Source organism: Amblyraja radiata, chromosome 16 (genome assembly GCF_010909765.2).
Source record: "Amblyraja radiata isolate CabotCenter1 chromosome 16, sAmbRad1.1.pri, whole genome shotgun sequence".
Classification (NCBI taxonomy): domain Eukaryota; kingdom Metazoa; phylum Chordata; class Chondrichthyes; order Rajiformes; family Rajidae; genus Amblyraja; species Amblyraja radiata.
In genome coordinates, this window is record NC_045971.1 from 21,038,264 (window position 1) to 21,061,782 (window position 23,519).

Consider the following 23,519-nt stretch of genomic DNA (forward strand, 5'->3'; position numbering starts at 1 on the left):
CTAGCATGGAGTAACTCAGTAAGGTCAGGCAGCATCTCTGGAGGACATGGATGGATAACGTTTTGAGTCGGGTCCCTACATTAGACTCATTGTGGATGTCCGAAGAAGGGTTCAGACCCAAAATGTCACCTATCCATGTCTTGCAGTGATGTTGCCTGACCCGCAGAGTTGCCCCTGCACTTTCCAATAAACTTTGACAAATAAAGAACGGGGAATATTTGGACAATGCCATTTGCCAGCATTACTGGGTTCCCACATTTGCAGACATCCATGGACTTCCTTCTATGCCCAAATAGCCTCCCATAAAGAATCCATACATTTTCTTTTACAAGAAAGATTTTCTTACAAAAATCAGAGTTCAAAGGTCTTGGACACAGTCCCACATAGCTCCGATTTTAATGCACCCCTCTGATTGTAGACCTCCTTAATACTGTTCCAAATATCTATTTTAGATATTTTTATATATTTTTTTTAGTTGCGAACATTCTGCTGCCAATCCAGTCTCTTCAGAGGTACACATCAGTTACCAGCCGTCTTGGATGTAGAGAAAAGTCCAAAGCTAGTCAATCCCTTCCCTGCAAGGCAGCAGTAAATCAAAAGCAAACTGTGCATGGTTTGACAAGCTGGAAGTGACCTGCAAGTTGCTCTGTCCACGGATGGGTAGACAGCTATATATCATTACAGACTTGGTGACATTGCCAGGGGCTTAAGAAGTATCCGTAATTGTGTTATCCAAAGAAAGTCTGTGCCCCTATGCCTTGCAGGTAAAGAGGACTTAGAGTGTAATAACAAAAAGGATAATCACTTCCAGCAACTTGGATTTATTGAAAACCACCAAATATAGAATACGAATAAAAAATATCACACCTGATCGCAGGCAATAAGACTGATCATAGTCCGAATGCTACGGACTGGAAGTAAAATAACTGAAATTGTGGATATCAGTTACAGGAATGATATAATGGTAAAGGAAGTTGATGCAAGTGTCTCAGTGGCAAACAGCATTGTGTGCCTGAAGCTCGGTTTTAGAATTGCACAAGAATGACGATACATTCCTGAAGATCTGAAGAAGGGTCCTGACCAGAAATGTCGCCTGTCCATTCCCTCGCAAATGCTGCCTCCAGCACTTTGTGTTTTTGCACAGAATTCCAGCACCTGCAGTTTAATTTAGTTTAAACTAAACTAGAGATACATTGCGGAAACAGGCCCTTTGGCCCACCGAGTCTGCACCGACCAGCAGTCCCCTCTCACTGACAGTATCCTATACATTAGGGGCAATTTGACATTTATACCAAGCCAATTAACCTACAAACCTGTACGTCTTTGGAGTGTGAGAGGAAACCGAAGATCTTGGAGAAAACCTAAGCAGGACACGGGGATAACGTACAAACACCGCACGAGTACCCGCAGTCAGGGTGGGGACTGGCATCAAAACATGTTTAGTGCTCCCAGTTGGTAGATCCAGCTACTTACCTTGTGTTAAATGCTTGCAATCTTGCAGCAAGTAAGAATTTCATTGATCTATTCTTGGTACATATAATCAATCTCTTCTGTTCTTCTCCTTCATGTGCTGCATTGCCTGGTATACCCCTCTACCAAATATGTGCCCTTCAATGGTCAGTATCACAGCCTGGTTAGGGAACAACTCTGCCCAAATCCGCCAGAAATTGCAGAGTTGTGGAGGTAGCCCAGTCCATCACACAAACCAGACTCCCCACCTATACTTCACACTGTTTCGGGAAAGCAGCCAACATAATCAAGGATCACTCAACTCTGGTCATTCCATCTTCTCTCCTCTCCCATTTGGCAGAAGATACAGAAGCTTGAAAGGACATACCACCAGATTCAGGAACAGTTTCTTCTGCACTGTTATCAGACTAGTGAATGGTCTCTCATATCCAGCTTCAGGTTTCTGGGGGTCAACATCTCTGATGACCTCTCTTTGACCCACAATACCTCAACTCTGGTCAAGAAAGCTCACCAGCGTCTCTTCTTCCTGAGGAGACTAAAGAAGGTCCATCTGTCTCCTCAGATTCTGGTGAACTTCTACCGCTGCACCATCGAGAGCATCCTTACCAACTGTATCACAGTATGGTATGGCAACTGCTCTGTCTCCGACCGGAAAGCACTGCAGAGGGTGGTGAAAATTGCCCAACGCATCACCGGTTCCTCACTCCCCTCCATGAGTCTGTCCAAAGCAAGTGATGTCTGCGAAGGGCGCGCAGCATCGTCAAGGACTGCTCTCATCCCAACCACAGACTGTTTACCCACCTACCATCCGGGAGGCGCTACAGGTCTCTCCGTTGCCGGACCAGTAGGTCCAGGAACAGCTTCTTCCCTGCGGCTGTTACATTACTTAACACTGTACCTCGGTGATTGCCAGTCACCCCCCCCCCCCCCGGACACTCCTTCCACCAGAAAAAAACATTTGCACTACCACGACTGTATGTACGTAAATATATTTATTGCTCATATTCTATGTCGCTCTTCTAGGGAGATGCTAACTGCATTTCGTTGTCTCTGTACTGTACACTGCACAATGACAATAAAGTTTGAATCTGAATCTGAATATGCTACGGTGTAGTCCCGATCTTGCACCTTCCTCATTGCAGATCTTGCACTTTCTCTGTAACTGGGTCACTAGAATGCTCTAACACTATATTCTGCATTCTGGCACATTTCTCTTTGTACTATTTGTTGTGCTTGCACATGGCATAATTGTACTCCTGTGAAGTATAATTTGACTGTATAGCATGCAAAAGTTTTTCACGGTATCTCTGTACAAGTGACTATAATAAGCCAATACTTATCACAAATATCCCTTTGCAATCTGTCTTCCAACTTGCACAATTATCAACAGCATTGGATAGATTACACTTAACCCATTTATCTAAACCATTAATAATAGAATGCATATTTTAAATTACTGATTTGAGGTGATCCCTGAAGCAACTCACAAGTTATAGCTTGTCAATCTAAAAATAACTAAATAATCCTTATCCTGTTTTTCTTTGGTCAATCAGAAGGCACAGCGATAGAATTGCTGCCTTACAGCGCTTGCAGCACCAAAGACCCGGGTTTGATCCCGACTACGGATGCTGTCTGTACAGAGTTTGCACGCTCTCCCCGTGACTGCATGGGTTTTCGTAGAGCTTCTGTTTCCTCCCACACTCCAAAGATGTACAGGTTTGTAGGTAAATTGGCTTGGTATGAATGTAAATTGTCCCGAGTGTGTGTAGGATATTGTTAATGTGCAGGGATCGCTGGTTGGTGCGGACTCAGTGGACCGAAGGGCTTGTTACCGCGCTGTGTCTCTAAACTAAATCAATCCTCATTCCTTGTTACATTATTGCAATCAACTTCCTTATATTGTACAGTGGCTATGTGGTACGTGATCAAATCTCTTTTGGCTGCCCACCCACTACCCGCAAGATCCAACCTCAAACTCCAAATAAAAATTGTTATATAACATTGCTCTTTCATTCAGGAATGGTGATTCTGCCCAATAATATTCTTCCCAGTTAACCACTATTGCATTCTTAATGGATTCCAGTATTTTTCCAATGCCCAGGAATGAAGGAGGCTGCAGAAAATGGTGGATTTTTCCCATGTCCATCACGGATACTGACCTCCCCACCATTGAAGGGATCTACAGGAGGTACAGTCTTAAAAAAAAAACCAGCTGATATGATTCTACAGCCACACCACCCTGGACACATTCTCATCTCGCCATTACCATTGGAAAGAAGATACAGGAGCCTGAAAACTGTGACCATCAGGTTTCTTCCCAGTAAACACTGCACAACACGAACCACTATCTCAACAACTATACCTTGCTATGGACTATAGTTTCATTACAGACTTCAGGTTTTTTTTCACTATTATGGTCGGATTACCCAGTATTACTGATTATGAATTGATTATGTTATTGATTATTGTACATTTATTTGTGCATTTTGCAGTAGTGGATCTGTCGCAGGTTTTAGCAAGAAAAAACAAGTTAAAAAAAAGTAAAAGCCGCAGCAAGTAAAAACATCATTGTTCCGTTGTTGGTACATATGACAATTACACACCACCTTGATGACTGATGTTAGAGTTATCAAATTCTACTTCCTAAGTTTTCTCTTTCACAATTCTCGAACGGAGGTTCACATTTGCAATTTCCCAAACTGTTGGGAGCTTTCTAGAGAAAAACACGATGTACATATGCCTTTGCGATGTGTTCTGGAGCTGGGCTTAGGATGGAAGAAAACTGCCATTGTCAACAACATCCTACTGACCAGACAAGTTGGCGTGGAAACAAAGAGTGGGAAGGGAAAGGAGAGAGGTGGCATTATCAACCCATGCGAGTATTGCCAAAAAGTTATAAGGAGCAAAGAGGCAATCTGTGCAAATTATACCCTGCGACTCTAGCACATCAGTACATGTAACTCAGAATTATTCATTACAATGGTCACCACTAAGCATTGTAGAAAGGTCTTGTCCACATTGCTACCTTCTTGATATAACTTTATCACAACAGGGAAACTGGGACAATAAAGCATTAAATAAGTCAGACAATGAAATCATGGCAGCCTCTAGATGAAATATTGAAAGTTAACATTAAAAAAAAGTGGATAATTTTCTGGAAGTGTAAAGCTCGGCGTTATCTGCATTAAGCGAGAACAAGGCGAAATACGGTTAATTAAAGCATCTAGCCAAGACTACAAGCAGATAAATATCTGAATTGTTTCAGGGAATTAAGCCAGCTTCTTTTCTTAAATGCACAGCATGACTTAATTGTATTCCAGAAACTTCACTCTGGATCAATTAGACTTCCTGAATAAAATTGCAAAATTGCAAGAAGTTCCAAGGATTAAATGTTCATTGTATTTAAATGAAACGTAGTGTAAAAACCCAGGCAAACACACTGTTCTATTGGACATTTCCAGCACATGAAAGGCTCCATATAGATGTTCACCAGGTGAGTTCATAGGCAGGAAGAATTATGCCAGGCAAATTTTTGTTCTACAAACATAAACCAGCATCTGCAGTTCCTTCCTACACAATAAAATGTTGAAAACCATATGGTAGTTAGGAGCAAGACTTGATTGGACTGTACGCTTTCCTCTGCAGCTGTGGCGCTTCAGAAAAAAAACATATTGAGCCAATAAATAATACAAGACTAAACAGGACTAAAACCTGAACCAAACATAAGTGAGCTTCCAGGAAAAGATTCAATAGATGTTTTATTCAATCTTATGAAGTCCCTTTCATAATAACATGGAAAATAATCATCCAGTAAATCTCCATCAAGATTTTGTACATTGAAGTTTGAAGTTTGTAAGAGTGTGAGCGTGTCACCGTGTGAGTGCATGCTTGTGCGAGGGGGTGGTTGTGCGTGAGGGTGCACGCAATGCAGTCTTTAATGATCTGGCAAATCATCTGCAGTAACAGTAACTGGGGTGGCACAACAGTAGAGCTTGCCCACACATCTCCTTTAAACTTTGCCCCTCTCACCTTAAAGATATGCCCTCTAATCTTTGACATATCCACCCTAGGCAAAAGGTTCTGATGGTCCAGGGTGGTCCAGTGGTGCAGCAGTAAAGTTGCTTTACAGCACCAGAGACCTAGGTTCAATCCTGACCACGGGTGCTGCCTGTATGGCGTTTGTATGTTCTCCCAGGGACCTGCGTGGGTTTTCTCCAGGTGCTCCGGTTGCCACCCACACTCCAAAGACATACAGGTTTGTAGGTTAAATGGTTTTGGTAAAATTGTAAATTGCCCCTGAGGAGTAGTTTAGTGCTAGTATACAGGGCCATCACTAGTTGGCATGGACTTGGTGGGCTGTAAGGCCTGTTTCGACGCTGTATCTTTAAAGTCTAAAAACATCGGACAGTTTTGGCCACAGTGGACACCAACTGTAACGTGATGTAGAAACAAGGAACGGCTGTCGCTGGTTTCCACAAAAGGATAAAGAAGACGGGTCCCGGCCCAAAACGCCAACTAACCACGTTCTCCAGAGATGCTGCCTGATCTGCTGAGTTACTCGAGTCCAACTATGATGTGATCTTTATTTAAAGATGAAGCAGGATTTTATGTTGCATTGTAATAGAACCAATTATTAAAAACTGTGCAGCGAGAGTGTTCAAGGAGTCCGCTGGGAATATAATCCCGATTAAAGGTAACCATTGAACACTCCTGTTTAATCTTTTTTCATAAAACAATTCAGATGGTATGTACCTGGAAATATATTCCACCAAGGCAATAAAAAAAAATCATCCCTCAGACAGAAATTATACACAGTCAGACTGAATAAAATGGTTGGGCCCAATATAGTTGCTTGGAACAATGTTATGCGTATTTCACAGTTTCTCCCATGACAGATTTTATGCTGTCCATAGTACAGATATTTCAGTCCTGCAATTTTGTTAAACGGTTCAACATTCCATTATAAAATCATAAAAAGGAAAAAAATGGTCTATTTGTCGCCTCATGAAAGCTCAATACATTTGAACACGCACCATGAGTAAACACGAGGTCCCATATTATTTGTCAACACATTCATAATAAGGGACAAGCCGCTTAAGAATATTTTAACAGATAGAGAAGTGAAGATTATCCCCAAAGGTTAGATGCAGTTCTCTCTTATATCCTGTTTGACATGAACTTAAGCACGAATTTTCTTGAATTTAAACGTGGCATTTAATACTTTCTTCCTTTGATCGGCATTACATTATGCTCATCATCATCGATTCTTCACCGCCCTCTGAAGCTGTCAGTACATCACTCACCTAGAGCTTAGGTACATCATGCCATTCAAACGCAGAGCCACACAGTTCCATTGTTGACTGGTGTGGGCTAGACCTGCCCTGTAGAAAAGTCAAGCAATAGCCTTACTCACGTACAGTTCTGCGGGTATAAATGATGACTAAGATATTCATTGGTGTGGCTGGGACACCAGCAAAACAAATTCACCAAGAATGGGGCAGATGGCAGTACAAGGTGGGAGGCAGTGGCCCAAAGACTCCAATATTGCTGTCTCATTTGTATCAATAACAAATATTGATAATGAAACATCCACTAGTTTACCAATCATTATCATCACTCATCTCTTGAATTATTACTGCCCATGTTACCCACTGTTTGTGTCAAGGCTTGCAACATACTGTCTTGGGGTTGAAGCGCTTCAATGTCTATCTTGAAGAAAACCTTAATTAAAACTGAGAAATAATCAAGAGGTCAGGTAGCATCTGCAGAGACATAGAACATAGAGTGGTACAGCACAAGAACAGGCCCTTCGGCCCACCGTGTCTACACCAAACATGATGCCAAGTTAAACTGATCTCCGCTGCCTGCAGATAATCCATATCCCTCCATTCCCTGCATATCTATGTGCCTATCTGAAAGCCTCTTAAACACCACTATAATATCTGGCTCCACGATCACCTCTGGCAGCACGTTCCAGGCACGCACAGACCTGTAAGGCTGCAACACTACCACTGCGCCAACCAGGATTTCATGGGATTAAATTCCATCTGACATTTCTCATTTCTATAGCTGAGTTATATCCCGCTGTATACTTTGACAGCCTTCCTCAGTGTCTGCAAATCCAGAGACTGAGAATGATTTGTTTCCTGACAATTAACTAACGGCAACTCATCAACACTCTCTTTACAGATGCTACCTGACCCACAAAGTATTTACGATATTTTGCTTTAGTTTTCCAGGAAGAATAGCTTGTCAATTCACCGAGTCCAATAGCACAAAGCTGCCAGACACAATTCATCACGGGCATGAGAACCAACAGGAGAATCATTTCTTGGTCTCATTTTGACCAATCTAGCTCTCGCAGATACATCCATAGCAGCATTAAATGGACGAGACTGCAGTGGATATCAAGCTGCCAATACGCCACATCATGGTATGTGGCACTATCATCACTGGTGAAGAGGATCGATTAAGAATAGATCTAGCGGTATGAATCTGGCAGCGACAAGGAATATAGGGGAAGCATTACCTACCTGCAGAACTGTAAACAATCATAATGTAGGTTCTTATGGACCTTCCACACCTAGTCCAAACATGGACCAAAGTGCTAAACTCCCAAGATGACGCAAGGTGAATTACTCTTGACATCTAAGCAGCTTTGGATCGCGCCTGGTATTAAGGAGCCCTGGTTATACTGGAGTCAATGCAAATCAGGGGTAAACCCTCTAATGATTGGAATCCTACCTAGAGCAAACAGCTCTGGAGGTTGTGATCTTGTAAAGGTGTATAAAATCATGATGAGAATTGATACGGTGGATGAGAATTGATACGGTGAATGAGATTGGGGAGTTTTATCCACCCAGGGTAGGGGAATCAAGACGCATAGGTTTAAGATGAGAGGGGAAAGAGTTAATAGGAACATGATCGGCAACTTTTTCCACTCAGAAGGTGGTGGGTATATGGAACGAGCTGCCAGAGGAGATAGTTGAGGCAGGAACAATAACAACATTGAAAATACATAAACTTGTTCATGCCCATGGATAGGAAAGGTTTAGAGGGATATGGGCCAAGCACAGGTAAATGAGACTAGTTTACAGTAGATAAGGAATTTTGGTCAGCATGGATGAGTTGGGCTGAAGGGCCTGTTTCCATGTCGTACAACTAAATGATTGCCTGTGGAACTTTCTACAAGCACAATATGAGGTCATGTCAGCTCTGGTGTTTAAGGTCAGTAATTTGAAATGGAAAATTAGAGATTTCAAGTTAAACGAGAGGAAAGGCTGTCAGGTACCTTGCAGTTACGATAAATGTTCAGGTTCCAGGGAGGTCTTCACACCACATCCGTCTTCGACTTCAGGTGAATCTATTGAATGGGGTGAAGAGCCCGGGTGAACAGCCAGGCTCCAGAGCCAGCTCCTGGCCGCGACAGGCATGAAACCAGCTGCATCTTGGTCACTGATGCCCACTGTCATTTTAACAAACGTGCTAGTCTCAATAGACATGGTGCCATGACTGCAAAAGGCTCTCGAAAATGACAACACATCCAAAGGGAAATAAAAGAAACTGACAATTCAGGGTTGGAAATCATCATCTGACACATGCTGCAATCTGTGTGTCTGGAGTTTTAAATGCACACTGTTCCCACCTCAAGGCTGCAGACAAATGCCCATTTATTATTAAAAAAACATGCCCAAAAAACATTAACGCATTGCAGAGAGGAGAAAGTCCTTTTGAAATCTTTTCAACAGATCCCCGCAGGAAAAATACTGACACAGGCTCCCAGTTAATCAGCATCCGGTTTCTCCCCCTCAGCTGGAGTTACATATTCCCTCCTTCCCTTGCTAAATGACTGGAGCAAAAGTGGGAAGGTAACAGCAAGTCAAGAGAGACAACAGTGTTTTACGGTCATATGTCCCATAACGGAGCAATGAAACTCTTACTTGCAGCAGCAGCGTAACACGTCTGCAAACACAGTACACAATAGATCAAATAATGAACAAAAAAGGAAGTTCAATAAGCAAAGCCTATAAACCTCAAAAACAAACCAAAGCCCAAAGTCCCTCATGCACCCAGGCAGTTCCTAGTTTAGTTGGAGTTCGTAGTACTCAATAGTCTGATGGTTGGTGGGAAGAAGCTGTTCCTGAACCTGGACGTTACAGTTTTCTGACTCCTATACCTTCTTCCAGATGGCAGGAGTGAAATGAGAGTTGTGGTGTGGGCCCTAGATAATACTGGCAGCCTTTTGAGGCAGTGTCTCCTATAGATCCCCTCAATGGTGGGGAAGTCAGTAACTGTGTTCACCACTTTTTGTAACCTCCTTTGTTCCAGTGCGTTCGAGTTGCCGAACCAGACCTTGATGCAACCAGCCAATATGCTCTCTGCCATACACCTGTAGAGGTTCTACAGAGTATTTTTCAACATACCTTATTTCTTCAATCTTCAAAAGTGTAGCCCAATGCCCGCTCCAGTTGCAAGCAGTTAGGAGACAGGGATCTTCTTTGCAATGAAGCAACCCAGAAGATCATTGTACAGAGTTTCTCTCCTGACAGCTGAGCATCTTTTCTGCAGCTCCACTCAAAGTTCTTGGGAAGCAAGAATGCTTTTTGGAACATCTGAAGATCCAATGTGAATGAAACTACAATAGGATATTCCAAACGTAGGAAATCAAGGGAGCTCTATCTCCTCTGGTCAGAGAATTAACCGTTGGGCTAAAATATCGCTCAACAGGTGGCGATACCTCTATTGAACATCATTATTTTTTAACAGATGAGTCCATTAACAGTCTGAGTGGCACAGTGGTAGACTTGCTGCCTTACAATGTCAGAGAACCGCGTTCGGGTGCTCTCTGTACGGAGTTTGTACGTCCTCCCCGTGACCACGTGGGTTTTCTCCGGGTGCTCCAGTTTCCCTCCACACTCCAAAGACGTACAGGTTTGTCAGTTGATTGGCTTTTCTAAAAATTGGAAACTGTCCGTAAAGTGTGTGTAGGATAGTGTTCATTCACCGGGATCGCTGGTCAGCGCAGATTCGGTGGGCCGAAGGGCCTGTTTCTGCGATGTATCTCAAAACTAAACTAAAGATAACAGTTTTTTGCTGTCAAGGTCAAACGTCTATGTGAATTTTACCAAGAGGGCAAATTTGCTAAATCTGGTCTTGCGGGTTTTAATTCATTCCTTTACTAATCTTAACACAAAGATGACATTGTGCTGTCACCTTCACTTGACCTTTGCCATAAGACATCTTGCATGTTTGGCAGTTTTTACATTAAAAAGAGTAATGGAAAATGGTTTGGAAGTATTTCCCTCTATTGGGTAAAATTCTTCCCCACTGAGTTAACAACTAACTATTTCACAACCAATTTTAAACGGATGACATAAAAAGACTTCTTTGTCAAAATAACCTTATAAATGGCTCAACTTTGATTACATAATTTCCAAAATGTGTTTTCTCTGAAGATTAACTGAATGACATCTTCATAATTGTGAGTGATCTTTATTTCTAGATTATACAGGATCTAGGAGATTCTAATCCAACCACCAATTCATACAAAACTACTCTATACGAGAGGTACTATTGACTCAAGTGGTACCCGCTGAAGTTACAATATTTAAAATCAATATCTTAACCACAGACACACATTGGTCTGTATTGATTCCATTCACACCACAGTTAGAATATTCCTCAGCATTTTCTACAATAAATAAGACAATAAGAACAGGATAGGCCACCCATGCATCAAGCTTGCAAATCAAATTGGTGGTAAGGAAGGCAAATGTAATGCTAGCATTTATTTCAAGAGGACTAGAATACAAAAAGAGGGATGTCGTGTTGCAGCTCTATAAGGCACTGGCCAGGCCACATTTGGAGTGTTATGAGCAATTTTTGGTACCAAATCCGAGGATGTGCTGGCTCTGGAGAGGTCCCAGAGGAGGTTTAGAAGAATGATCCCAGGAATGAGTGGGTTAACACATGATGAGCGTTTGACGGCACTGGGCCTGTACTCACTGGAGTTTAGAAGGATGAGGGGTGAACCTAATTGAAACTTACCGAATAGTGAAAGGCTTGGATAGTGTGGATGTGGAGAGGATGTTTCCTTTGAAGCCTTTACAAATCAAGAGCCCATCGATCGGTTTTAAAAATACCCAATGACTTGGTCTCCACATTCGTCTGTGGCAATTGATTCCACAGATTCACCGCCTCCTGGATAAAGGAATTCCTGCTCATCTCCATTGAAAAGGTACATCCTTTTATTCAGAGGTTGTGCCCTCTGATCCTAGTCTCTCCCACCAGTGGAAACATCCTCTCCACATCCACTTTATCTATGCCTTTCAGAGATTCACCACCCTCTGCAAGAAGGGAGAGAGAGACAATAGACAATAGATGCAGACATAGGCCATTCGGCCATTCGAGCCATGATCAATGTGATCATGGCTGATCATTCCCAATCAGAACCCAGACATCAGGGTTTCTCCATTTGGCTGCTACAGTCTATTAAAACAATCTATATGTAAACATCAGCTGCCAACAGGAATCTCAAATATTTTTTTTTGGGTGGGTGGGTGGAAGAATGAGGAACCAAAGGCTTTGGTCCATGAGATTGCTGGCACACAAGAAATCCACGATGAATGATATTTTAAGCTCTAAAAGGTGAATTCCACTAGCCATTTCTTGAAAGCTGACTCAATGATGTTGATGCTTCCAGAATATGGATGAGAGAGAAGGGAAAGGTTGCACAAGGATGTTGTAATAATTTACAGCTAACAATTTTCTGTAAAAATCTGGAAAATAATGCAAAACTCCAAGGGGAACAGCATCAGACTTTTCAACCAACTGCAACTTCCATTGATACACAGAATTCTGCAGCTGGCTGCTTTGAGATAACCAATGAAATAAAATTTGCAGCAAATGACACTGCTTATAGCTCCAGATTGAAGAGGTGGAACCAACAAATACTTGCAGAAGTGTGTGTTTACTGAAACAAAGACAAATTTGTGAAACAGTGGCAATGAATGATTCAGTCTTTGGAGTTTAAATGGGATCTATTCTGTGCAATGCTAAAATGAAGTGTTATATTCAACCATCAGACCCATGAGCCAAATCTACAAGCATACCCTTCAGTTTATCCCAAAGGCACCACTGATAGGACATTTGATTACATTTAATGAATATAATGCATTTCTCAAAAAAAAACAATTCCTGACTTATTACATTACATGCTTTCTGAAGGACATTAAAACTATAAAGATGCTTCTGTGCGAAGGATTGAATAAAATACACACTGTTTTAAAACCGCAAAGCAAAATAGCAAACACTAGCCTGTCACACATTCAATAATTCCCTACATTTAAGAACACAATTGACTCTCAAATGTACAGCGTATAACAGCAAAAACTGAACATTTTACATTAAACTCTTAAATATACATTGCCCACCACAAGTCAGATGTTGAATTGTATTGGCATATACATTGGTTTATTATTGTCACGTGTACCAACAAACAATGACAATCTTTCTTTGCATGCTAGCATTGTTGGTGATATTTTCACCAAGGAATTTGAAGCTCTTGACCGACTCCATTTCAGCACCATTGATGCAGACTGGGGTGTGTAGTCCACCCCGCTACCTGAAGTCGATGACCAGCTCCTATGTTATATTAACATTAAGACAAAGGTTGTCGTCTTCAGACCGTGCTACTTATCTCTCTATCGTCGGGGCGGCCCAGCTCGAGGGAGGAACGGCACTCACGTGAGGGCGATCCGGCTCGGGGCTGGAACGGTGCTCCGGTGGCTGGGACGGCGTTCTGGCGGCGGTGACCTGAGTCCGGGGTTCAGCCGTGGGCCAGCGGCTGCATCCGCTGGACTGGAGGGCGGCAGCTTCGACCACCCCGGGCCGCGGTGTTTGAGCCGGCCCGTTTGCGGGGTTCCGTGAGCCGCGGGACTGTTTGTACCATCGCCCGGTGGGGTATCACCTCAGCACAGAGGGAGAAGAGGAGGGAAGAGACTGCAGCCCTAAGATTTTTGCCTCCACCACAGTGAGGAGGTGCTTGGAGGACTCACTGTGGTGGATGTTAATTTGTGTTTATTGTTGTTTATTATTGTATTATTGTATGTATGACTGCAGGCACGAAATTTCGTTCAGACCATAAGGTCTGAATGACAATAAAGGAAATTCTAATTCTAATTCTAATTCTACTCCGTCTCGCAGTTGTTTGCAAACTGGCCCAACACAGTGGTATCATCTGCAACCTGTACATGGAATTAAAGCAGAATTTGGCCACACAGTCGTGAATGTATGGGGAATATATTAAAGGGCATAGAATGCAGCCGTGCTGAAGACCAGTGTTCAGGATTAACGTGGTGGATGCTTTGTCGCCTATGCTTACTAAGTTCAGCCATGATTGAATGGAGGAGTGGAGTAGACGTGATGGGCCGAATGGCCTAATTATACTCCTATCACATGACCTTATGAGTGCAGCCTAGGGGTCAGGAAGTCAAGGATCCAGTTACAGACAGTGGGAGGAGAGGGGGTGGGGGTTGCACAGGGTACTTTGAATCCTACATCCAGGTGTTTGAATTTTGTGGTTAAAGGCAGAGGTATAGTCAATAATAAATAGAAGCCTATTGTTGCTGACCTTGTTAGCCAGATGTTCCTGGGTTGAATCTTGGGCCAGGGAAAGGGCATCTGAGTGGACTTGTTTTGGAGGTTGGTGATTTGCACTGGATCTAGGCGATCTGGGAGGCTGGAGTTATTGTGCACCTTAACCCCGGTACAGGTTCTAGCACACAACTCCAAAGCACTTCATGATGGTGTATGTCATGCTATGCCTTTCCCACATCATGGAATTTATATGCAGTTACTTAAATAATCTGGACTTAAAATGCAACCATCAGAAGTGTGGCTCTGAAATAACTGGATTGCCATAAAAATTTGTCTGCTTCAATAATATTCCTCCAGGAAGAATATCTGCCTTTCCTATTCTGGATCATTTGTGAATACAAATCCCAGAGCGACACGATAGATTCACTAATGGCCGAATGGATCACACATTTATGGAGGGAAATAAATGCTCACTTGAAGCTGTACATCCCAATTACAAGGACACAAATTGGAAATGTAATCATTTTTTCTTTGCAACACACATTATCACTGGAAATTTTGAAAATGTATTTATTTTGCTTATTCATCCAACCATGCAAACTTAAGAACAATAATTTAGCAAACCAAACTTTATCATGTATAATTTTAGTTCTCAATTATTATTCGTCAGGCCACTGTATTGAATTACCATTGTGTCCACTGAGATTTCATATTATAGTTGAAGATGGTTTTAACTGAATCGATTGAAAGACACAGCATGGAAACAGGCACCAGCCAACCGAGCCCACGCTGACCATCGATCATCATTCACATTAGGTCCATGTTATTCCACATTCACATGCACTCCCTACACTAGGGGGAAATCTACAAATCCACACGTCTTCGGGATGTGGGAAGAAACTGGAGTACTAGGAGGAAACCCCACGAGGTCACAGGGAGAATGTGCAAACTCCACACAGACAGCACCGGAGGTCAGGATCGAACTTGGGTATCTGGCACCGTGAGGATATAGCTCTACCAGTTAAGCCACTGTGTCACCCTGCTCTATTGTATACAATGAGTTCAAACATTTTAACATTCTCAAACAACGAGAATGGCTCAGCTGAAAACAACCAGTTGTATGCCCATCTGAAAAGAACATTTCAGAGGTGGATGGGCTGTTTAATCCCTTGAAGGATCAGAGCTCAATTCAGCGAACAGGTAAGCTGCAGAAAATAGTGCAATCTCAGGTTCAATTTGCAATCTGTACACAGTTAGCTGAGCTCCGCCAAGATGTCAGCAAAGGCTTCACAATTCATGCCAGTGACCTGTGGTTATAGAAGACAGGGGTCAGTGCAGCTCTTCTGCACTGACAGAAGTCACCCAAGCTCAGCAGCAAAAGACACCAACTCAGTCTCGACCTTGATGTCCTCTGTGATCAGGAGCTTGTCACAAAATTCGACAACACATGTGCTGACAGTCTGCAAGTGCCTTGAAAGGACAGAGTACCTTGCAATCATTGTTCATTAAGGAGTCAATGCCGTCTGGGGGAAGCAGAAACAAAATGAAAATTGGCGAAGAAAAATATACTTCGATTAATGCAAAACAACAGAAATACCCATGAAGAATCCAATTATTCCGACTGTTCTTGAGGGTTGTTATATAATAAAAGGTTTACTGGTTGTAAATCTCATAAGACTTTGATAACAAATAAAAGCAACGAACGTGTTACCAATAGATAGCAATATCAATATTTCACAGTACACAGATCAGAAACAGATACAACAGAAACAGGCCCTTTGGCCCATAATGTCCATGCTGAACATGATGCCTGGACAAACTAATCCCGTCTGCCTTCATATGATCCATATCCCTCCATTCCCTGCATATGCCTATCCAAACGCTTCTTCAAGGCCACAGTCCTATCTGGCTCTCCCATCACCCCAGGCAGCATTTTCCAGGCACCCTCCACCCTCTGTGTAAAAGTAAACTTGCCCCACAGATCTCCATTAAACTTTGCCCCTCTCACCTTAAAGCTCTGTCCTCTGGTCCAGAGCCATTTCCAGCCAAGGAAAAAGGTTGTGACTGTCTACCTTATCCAGGTCTCTCATCATTTTATATAATTCTATCAGGTCTCCTCTCAGCCTCTAATGCACTTGAAAAACTTTAATACACAGAACTTTAGACGCAAAGGTTGCCAAAAACTTCAAAATGAGATCCTCAGCTACACTCACGGCAATATTCACTGCAGCACACTGCTCCGGCACATCTCTATCTCTCTCTTGCCCTTTAGGTCCAAGAGATTGGAAAACTGATCTGCTTCAGTGACCACCTAGGAAAAAGATTATATCTCAAATTCTCATCAAATGTTTCAAGAGTTTGAGAAAAACAGTTTTCAATATGGCTCAGCTAAACAGTGTTGAAGGCTTATTTTGTGAAACAAAAGTTTAATCTTTTACACCAGCATCACACATTCCTTTCCAAGAATTATTTTTTTTAAAAGAAAGAATTGAAGTCAACGTGAGCGATAAAGGGTCATACAAAACCACTTGGGAATGGGATCTCTCTGTCAACCAGCATAGACTGAGTGAGAAAATCCTTCTTGTACACCGTAAGAAAATATGACGTGGCACAGTAGCACAGCTGGTAGAATTGCTGCCTCACAGCGCCAATGATCCCGGTTCGATCCTGACCTCGGGTGCTGTCTGGGCGGAGTTTGCACATTTATCTGGTGAGTGCGTGGGTTTGCTCCGATTTCCTCCCACATATGAAAGATGTGCGGATTTGCAGGTTAAAAGGCCTCTGCAGATTGTCCCTCATGTGCAGGGTGCGGAGGAGAAAGTAGGATAACATAGAACGAGCTAGAGCAGGTGAATGATGGAAGGGCCTATTTCCGTGCTGCATTTTTCAATCAATGGAGCTGCTATTTGTTAAGACATATTATCGGAAGTTAACTAACACAATTGTACCGTATGGTTCTGCCTGGTACATTCATAGAAACATAGAAACATAGAAAATAGGTGCAGGAGTAGGCCATTCGGCCCTTCGAGCCTGCACCGCCATTCAATATGATCATGGCTGATCAACAAACTCAGTATCCCATCCCTGCCTTCTCTCCATACCCCCTGATCCCTTTAGCCACAAGGGCCACATCTAACTCCCTCTTAAATATAGCCCATGAACTGGCCTCAACTACCTTCTGTGGCAGGGAATTCCACAGATTCACCACTCTCTGTGTAAAAAATGACTTTCTCATCTCGGTCCTAAAAGACTTCCCTCTTATCCTTAAACTGTGACCCCTAGTTTTTAGCTATTAGAATAGATCGGACCAACAGACAGACTTGAACCGGACAGACATTGCCACTGCACTAATAAAAGTCAAATGTATGCAATAGACTAGGCAACTATTTTGCAAATACCTGCACTCTGTCTGTCAAGACCTGCTAGAGCTCCCAGGATAATCAATCATTTTAAACCATTCTAGCTCCCTTCCCATTCCGGCCTCTGCTGTTGCTGTGAGCTCACACGCAAACTGGAAGAACAGCACATCATATTCCACTTGGGTACCCTACCACTAAATGTTATAAATAATGAATTCTTCAATTTCAAGTAATAATCTGCCCCCACAAAACCCATCCTCCCTTTCTGCTGCCCCTACTCCCACCAGGGTGTGCATGCATTTCCCTGACCATCTCCCACCACACGAGTCACCCTCCACCTTTCCCTTCCTCCATATGTTCTCCCATCCGAATCCCATTTTTCCCTTTTATCCCCCACTTTCTCTTCTCTCTGTCCTCTATCACCCATTTCCCTCCCTCTATCCACATTTCACTCCTCCTCCTCCTTTCTTATCTGACACCCTTTTGGCTCTTTTTCACCTCTAGCCTTTGTCACTTACACCAACCATCTGCTAATCACCACTCCCCTATTAGGTATCCACCTGTTACTTGCCAGGCTTTGTCCCGCTCCCACCTCTCTTCTCCAGCTTTCTCCCCTCTTTTCCATCAGTCTGAAGAAGGCTCCCAACTGGAAATGTCATCTGTCCATTCCCTCCATAGATGCTGCCTGACCCACAAATATCATCTGTCCATAGATGCTGCCTGACCTACCAAGTCCCTCCGGCAGTTGGTTTTTGTTCAGTGAAATATATTTTACTGTCTGATAAACATTTGAGTATAATGCTTTAGCCACAGTAAATAATAGTCTTACATTCAGTGTTAATTTTTGAAGGGAACTAATTATTGAGTAATATTTTATGCTCAGCTAGTCTCTTTTGATATAGCACAATGTCCATGCGAAACATCATGCCACGATGAATTTATCTCCTCTGGCTGCAAATGATCCACATCTCTCCATATCCATGTGCCTATCTAAAAGCCTCTTAAATGCCACCAGTCCACCAGTCTCTGTGTAATGATAACTTGCCCCACACATCTCCTTTATATTTTGCCTCTCTCACCTTAAAACCTTGCCCTCTTGTCCTTGACAATTCTACCCATGCAAAAAGGTTCTGTCTACACTATCTCTGCCTCTCATAGTGTTATGTACTTCTGTCAGGTCCTCCCTCAGCCTTCGATGCTCCAGAGAAAACAATCTAACCTTGTCCAACTCCTCCTTGTAGATAGTGCCCTCTAAGCTCGGGAGCTTTCTGATAAATCTCTCCCGCATCCTCTCCAAATCCTCCAGATCTTCCTGCAATGGATGACCAGAATTGCACGGAATGTGCAGTATTGGCCGTCCCCGGAGGGACTTAGGAATTAAATGCGGTCTGTCTTTTCATGTGTAGCAGATCAATAAACAAGGCCCAAATTTTAATACGGAACAGGCACTTTAATGAATTAAAAGTTTCAGAACATGACTGCTTTAATGAATGGTATGCACCCTGGTCTTGTACTCCAGCCTCACTGATAAAACAGTGAACAACATCTCAAATTCCTATACACAATCAATAATACCTTGGCACCTACATTCCTTGGCATAAAATTACAAATATTTGGGACTGTTCCATTTTCAATTGTATTGGCAACTATTCATCTCTCCCGTATATGGCGTATTTTAATGTGTGTTTAGTTTAATGTTGTCACGTGTACCGAGGTACAATGAAAAGCTTTTTGTTGCGTGTTATCCAGTCAGCGAAAGACTATACATGATTACATCCAGTTACATTGTACACTGGAATATTTTGCAGGTGCCAGTTTGCAAAAGATATTATCAGTTGCAACACTGATAAAAGATGGGGATCCTCAGTTATCTGCAATGTGTAGGTGAATTTTAAAATCATTCCCCAATTATACAAATGGCCTTTTGAATATTTTTAGTTTATAATAAAGGAATAAGTACTAAATGTAATGAAGTGGCTTGTGGTTTTAGAATCTGCTCCTTGTATCGATTCTGAAAGGCAGGTGAAGCCTCTGAAATCATCTGGCTTAGAGATCTTGGTTTGTAAACACCCAGCTCTATTACAAGACCACAGCGCAGTCCATAGAGCAGAAACAAGGAACTGCAGATGCCGGTTTACGGAAAAGGACCATGTTCTCCAGGGATGCTGCCTGACCCGCTGTACTCTAGTACTTTGCGTCCATTTGCACAGCTCAATATACTCTGTGTTATACTGACAACCTTACTTAACAACATCAGAAACGCATTACAGGGAATGAGGAACAACATCAAATGGGTAGAAAAGGTCCAAAGCATGTTGTTGGGGTAGCTTTAAGGATATTTACTATCATTCTATTTGACTAGAAGGGCTCAGTAACAACATACGTTCCCCCAAAATAAATCAATTCCTCTACTTCAAGTACAATGGGCACAACACAATTTTGAGAGCTGAAAACATGTTAAAAGATCATCCAATATAAAATCAAATTCAAAAGACATATGATGACATATGACATTTAATATTATGCTTGTCATCTGGTTTGTCATTATGATTTGATAGAACTATACAATAATTCAATGTTTATACGATTCAATGCAAAATGACCCGAATTATAAACTACTTGCAATATTGGTCTGTTACAATTAAACAACGAGTTTATTCCTTGTCGGGGCAGGTCCAGAGGAATTAATACTTTTCCATTTGAAACATTAATGAACATTTTTCAAGATATTGGCTATTACAGACTAATTCTAATAAATTATTTCAGTGGGAGTAACCTACATTGATGCAGGAAAGAGAAAATACTCAACAGCATTCAAAAGTGAAACAGTTAATAATAATTCAAGTTAATGAACTGACATCAGTTGTGAAATGTTCTCTCTATTGGGACAGTCTCACCTGATGAGCATTTCCACCATTTAGTTTCACTTTTATATTTCGAGACTACTCGCCTCTCAGCCGGTGCGCCCCTCATTAAAATGTGTACATTATTTTGCTGGGACAAGAGGCAGTTCTTATTACAAAGCGAAGTTAAACGTACAGATTACGATGCAGCCCATATGACATATTTACACAATACAACCATGAAGCTGCGGGCGGCAGGACCCAGAAGAATTCCTTATCACTGCGATAAGACCAAGAGTGGCCAGGAAGAGATTCGCCTGGTCACACAGTGCGGCCTTAATATAACCCGAATGCACTGATTTATTTCCCCCTAATTACATTTGCAAAACATTTGTATTTCGAGATGTGTGAAGAAATGCTGGATCAATACAACCAGAGTTAAGCAAGAAGGCGCTATTGCTGGATGTACATACACTTCCAAGACATATTAATACGCCCTTTACTAATCACTTCTTAATAGTCAAATACTTGCGTTATCCGGCATCAGCCCCATCTCATGCATCTTATCATTGCCACCCGGGGAGTCGCATCTTGTTTACAGTTTAGATCCAAAAAAAAATCAATTGCACTCTCTCGTCTGGTGCTTCTGCACAATTGTGCGAAGTTGCAAGCAGCTGGCACGCCACGCAATTCACATCTTACCTTTTATTATTATTATTATTTTTATTCTCCCCGTGCAAAATCCTCCCTTTCGCTTCTGTGTGTCTTCCAGAGTGGCGTGTCGGTCTGCCCCGGCGGAACAGAGCTGCTGTCAGTTCGGTCTCATCCACTGACTCTTAAAGTGGCAATGCTTCCCCCTGCTTACCAAGGCGTGGGGGGAAATGATTCAACCCACATCGCTCCTGCTTCTCTTTCAGGGGCATTGACTTATCCTTGATAACACAGCCGTAAAGTCCGACCCCCCTCCAAAATCATCTGAGATGCAGAGCTCTTTTTTAAAAAAAGAGCTTTTAATCGTCTACTGAGCTCTAGTGGCGAAATCCATAGTTCATACATGAGATCCCAATTAAAATCATTGATAAGTGAGACTCTCCAAGATCAGGAGAGAGCAAAGGTAGACCATTTATTCCTGAAATAAAACTTTTGCAGTCGATATTCCCTCTTCCGAGCCAAATTTAGGTGGAGATTATGGTTACATTTTAATTATTTCCCGAAATGTGCCTTTTGAAATTTATTCCTTTCCGAAATTTAATTGAGCAAATCACAAAGTGCTGGAGTAACTCAGAAGGTCAGGCAGCATCATGTGGAGGGAATGGATAGGCATTCCCTCCCCTCTCTCCCCCCTCCTCTAATCATCCAACTAGTTCCTTGTATCCCTCTTGTTAAGTCAAGGGTTAGGGGGAGAAAGCAGGAGAATGGGATTAAGAGGGAAAGATAGGTCAGCCATGATTGTATGGCGGAGTAGACTTGATGGTCCGAATGGCCGAATTCTGCTCCTAACACATGAGCTTTTGAACCTTTCCTAGCCAACAATGGGCCATTATGGGCTCCGCCCTTCCTGATGTCATCTGTTGCCAGCCCTGATTTGTTCTGGCCTTTTCTTGCCTCCAGTTTATTCTCCTCCCCCATCCCTCTACTTTCAATCTGGGGCAGGGTTCCGACTTGAGACATCACTATTCTTTTTCTCCAGAGATGCTGCCTGACCCATTGAGTTACTGCAGCACTTTGTGTCAGGCAAAGTTTCAAGTTGGGACCCTTCTTTATACCCTTCGCCTATCCATTCCCTGCACAGATGCAGCCTGACCCATTGACATACCCCAGCACTTTGCTAAAGATTCCAGCATCTGCATTTGCTTGTGTATCCATACTTACTTGATAACTGGAATAAATCAATATTCAGTACTTTTGGATTTTAAAAAGTATCTTGATTGATTGGAATTTTTCAGGGTCTTGATCGAAAACGATGGATAGGTTGTCCTTATTCTTTGCATTGTCTCAGGAAAATATTGATGAAAACAATCATATTTCCTTCACTTAAGTGAGAGGCCAAAAGAAAATTCAATGGCAGGCTGAAGAAAGGGTGCACATGAAGGGCTGAAGCATCAACAGATTACCGTCGGCAACCATGAAGCTCTTGAACACTGCACAACACGAATCACAACCCTACCTCTGTAACTATGATCTACTATGGATTTTATTTAGTGTAGGTCAGTGCATGCTCCTTTAACATAGTGACCTCACCACTACTAACCACTCCCCATTGTCTCCTGTATAATTGTAGCTTCCCCACCTCCAGCTCGCTCTCTAGTTCCAGTGATGACCACGGACAGCTAGGGCATAATGTGTGTAGTGCCTTTAATGAAGATACTTAGTAAAAGACTTTGTGTGTCGAGCAAGTCCTTTTACATGGTGTCAGCGCGGTAGACTTGCGTCTCCTGTTAATCGGCTTTATTTTATTATTTGTTTATCCCAGTTGTGTCCCCACCTCAACATTTTACTATGGCTAACTCGTGTCGTCGTCCCGACAAGCTCGTTTTTGACGCGGACATCGTGCACCGCTGGACTGTCTTCCAGCGCGACTATGAACACTACATCGCGATCGCTCATCCTGGTGCCACTCCTGCGGTACAGGCTCACCTACTCCTCAACCTGGCTGGTCCGGAGGCAATGGAACATTATGCATCGTTCGAGTTCGCCCCTCCGGAAGACCGCTACGACCCGGTATGTCTCATAGCCAAATTCACTGCCCTATGCGATATACCCACCAATAACATTATTGAGCGTTTCAAGTTCTTCACAAGGCGTCAGGTTCCAGGTGAGCACATTGACGCTTTCATTGCCTCCTTGCGACATATGGCTCGGCGGTGCCGCCTTGAAGCGATTACACCGGACGAAATGATCAGGGACGTCCTGGTCAACGGTCTCCTAAACTCTAAGCTGCGTGAAGAGCTCCTGATGAAGCCTGATCTATCGCTAAAGGATGCCATGCATTCCGCTCGCATGGCCTCTGCTGTTGGCTCCGTATCTCAACTGGTGTCCCAGGACATCAATTTCACCGGTACTGCTGGCCGCCGGCGGATCAATAGCCCGCCACGCCGGTTCACCCCCTCTGCACCCGCTAAGGTCACCCCTCGTCGCTGCCCCAATTGTAATTTCTCTTCACACCAGTTCAACGTTTGCCCAGCGCAGGGTAAAACTTGTAATTCCTGCGGGAAGCTGAACCATTTTTCTGCAGCTTGTCGATCGCGTG

At 42.8% G+C, this 23,519-nt stretch overlaps 1 protein-coding gene across 1 annotated transcript in view; it reads right to left on the reverse strand.

Annotated features, from left to right (window-relative positions):
* The window catches only part of mpp2 (membrane palmitoylated protein 2), a 507,220-nt gene extending 485,993 nt beyond the window's left edge, over positions 1-21,227 (reverse strand). Inside the window, 1 exon segment of the mRNA XM_033034794.1 lies at positions 20,972-21,227. The gene's annotated coding sequence lies outside the window, so the exon portion shown is untranslated.
* Positions 21,228-23,519: the final 2,292 nt, after the last annotated feature.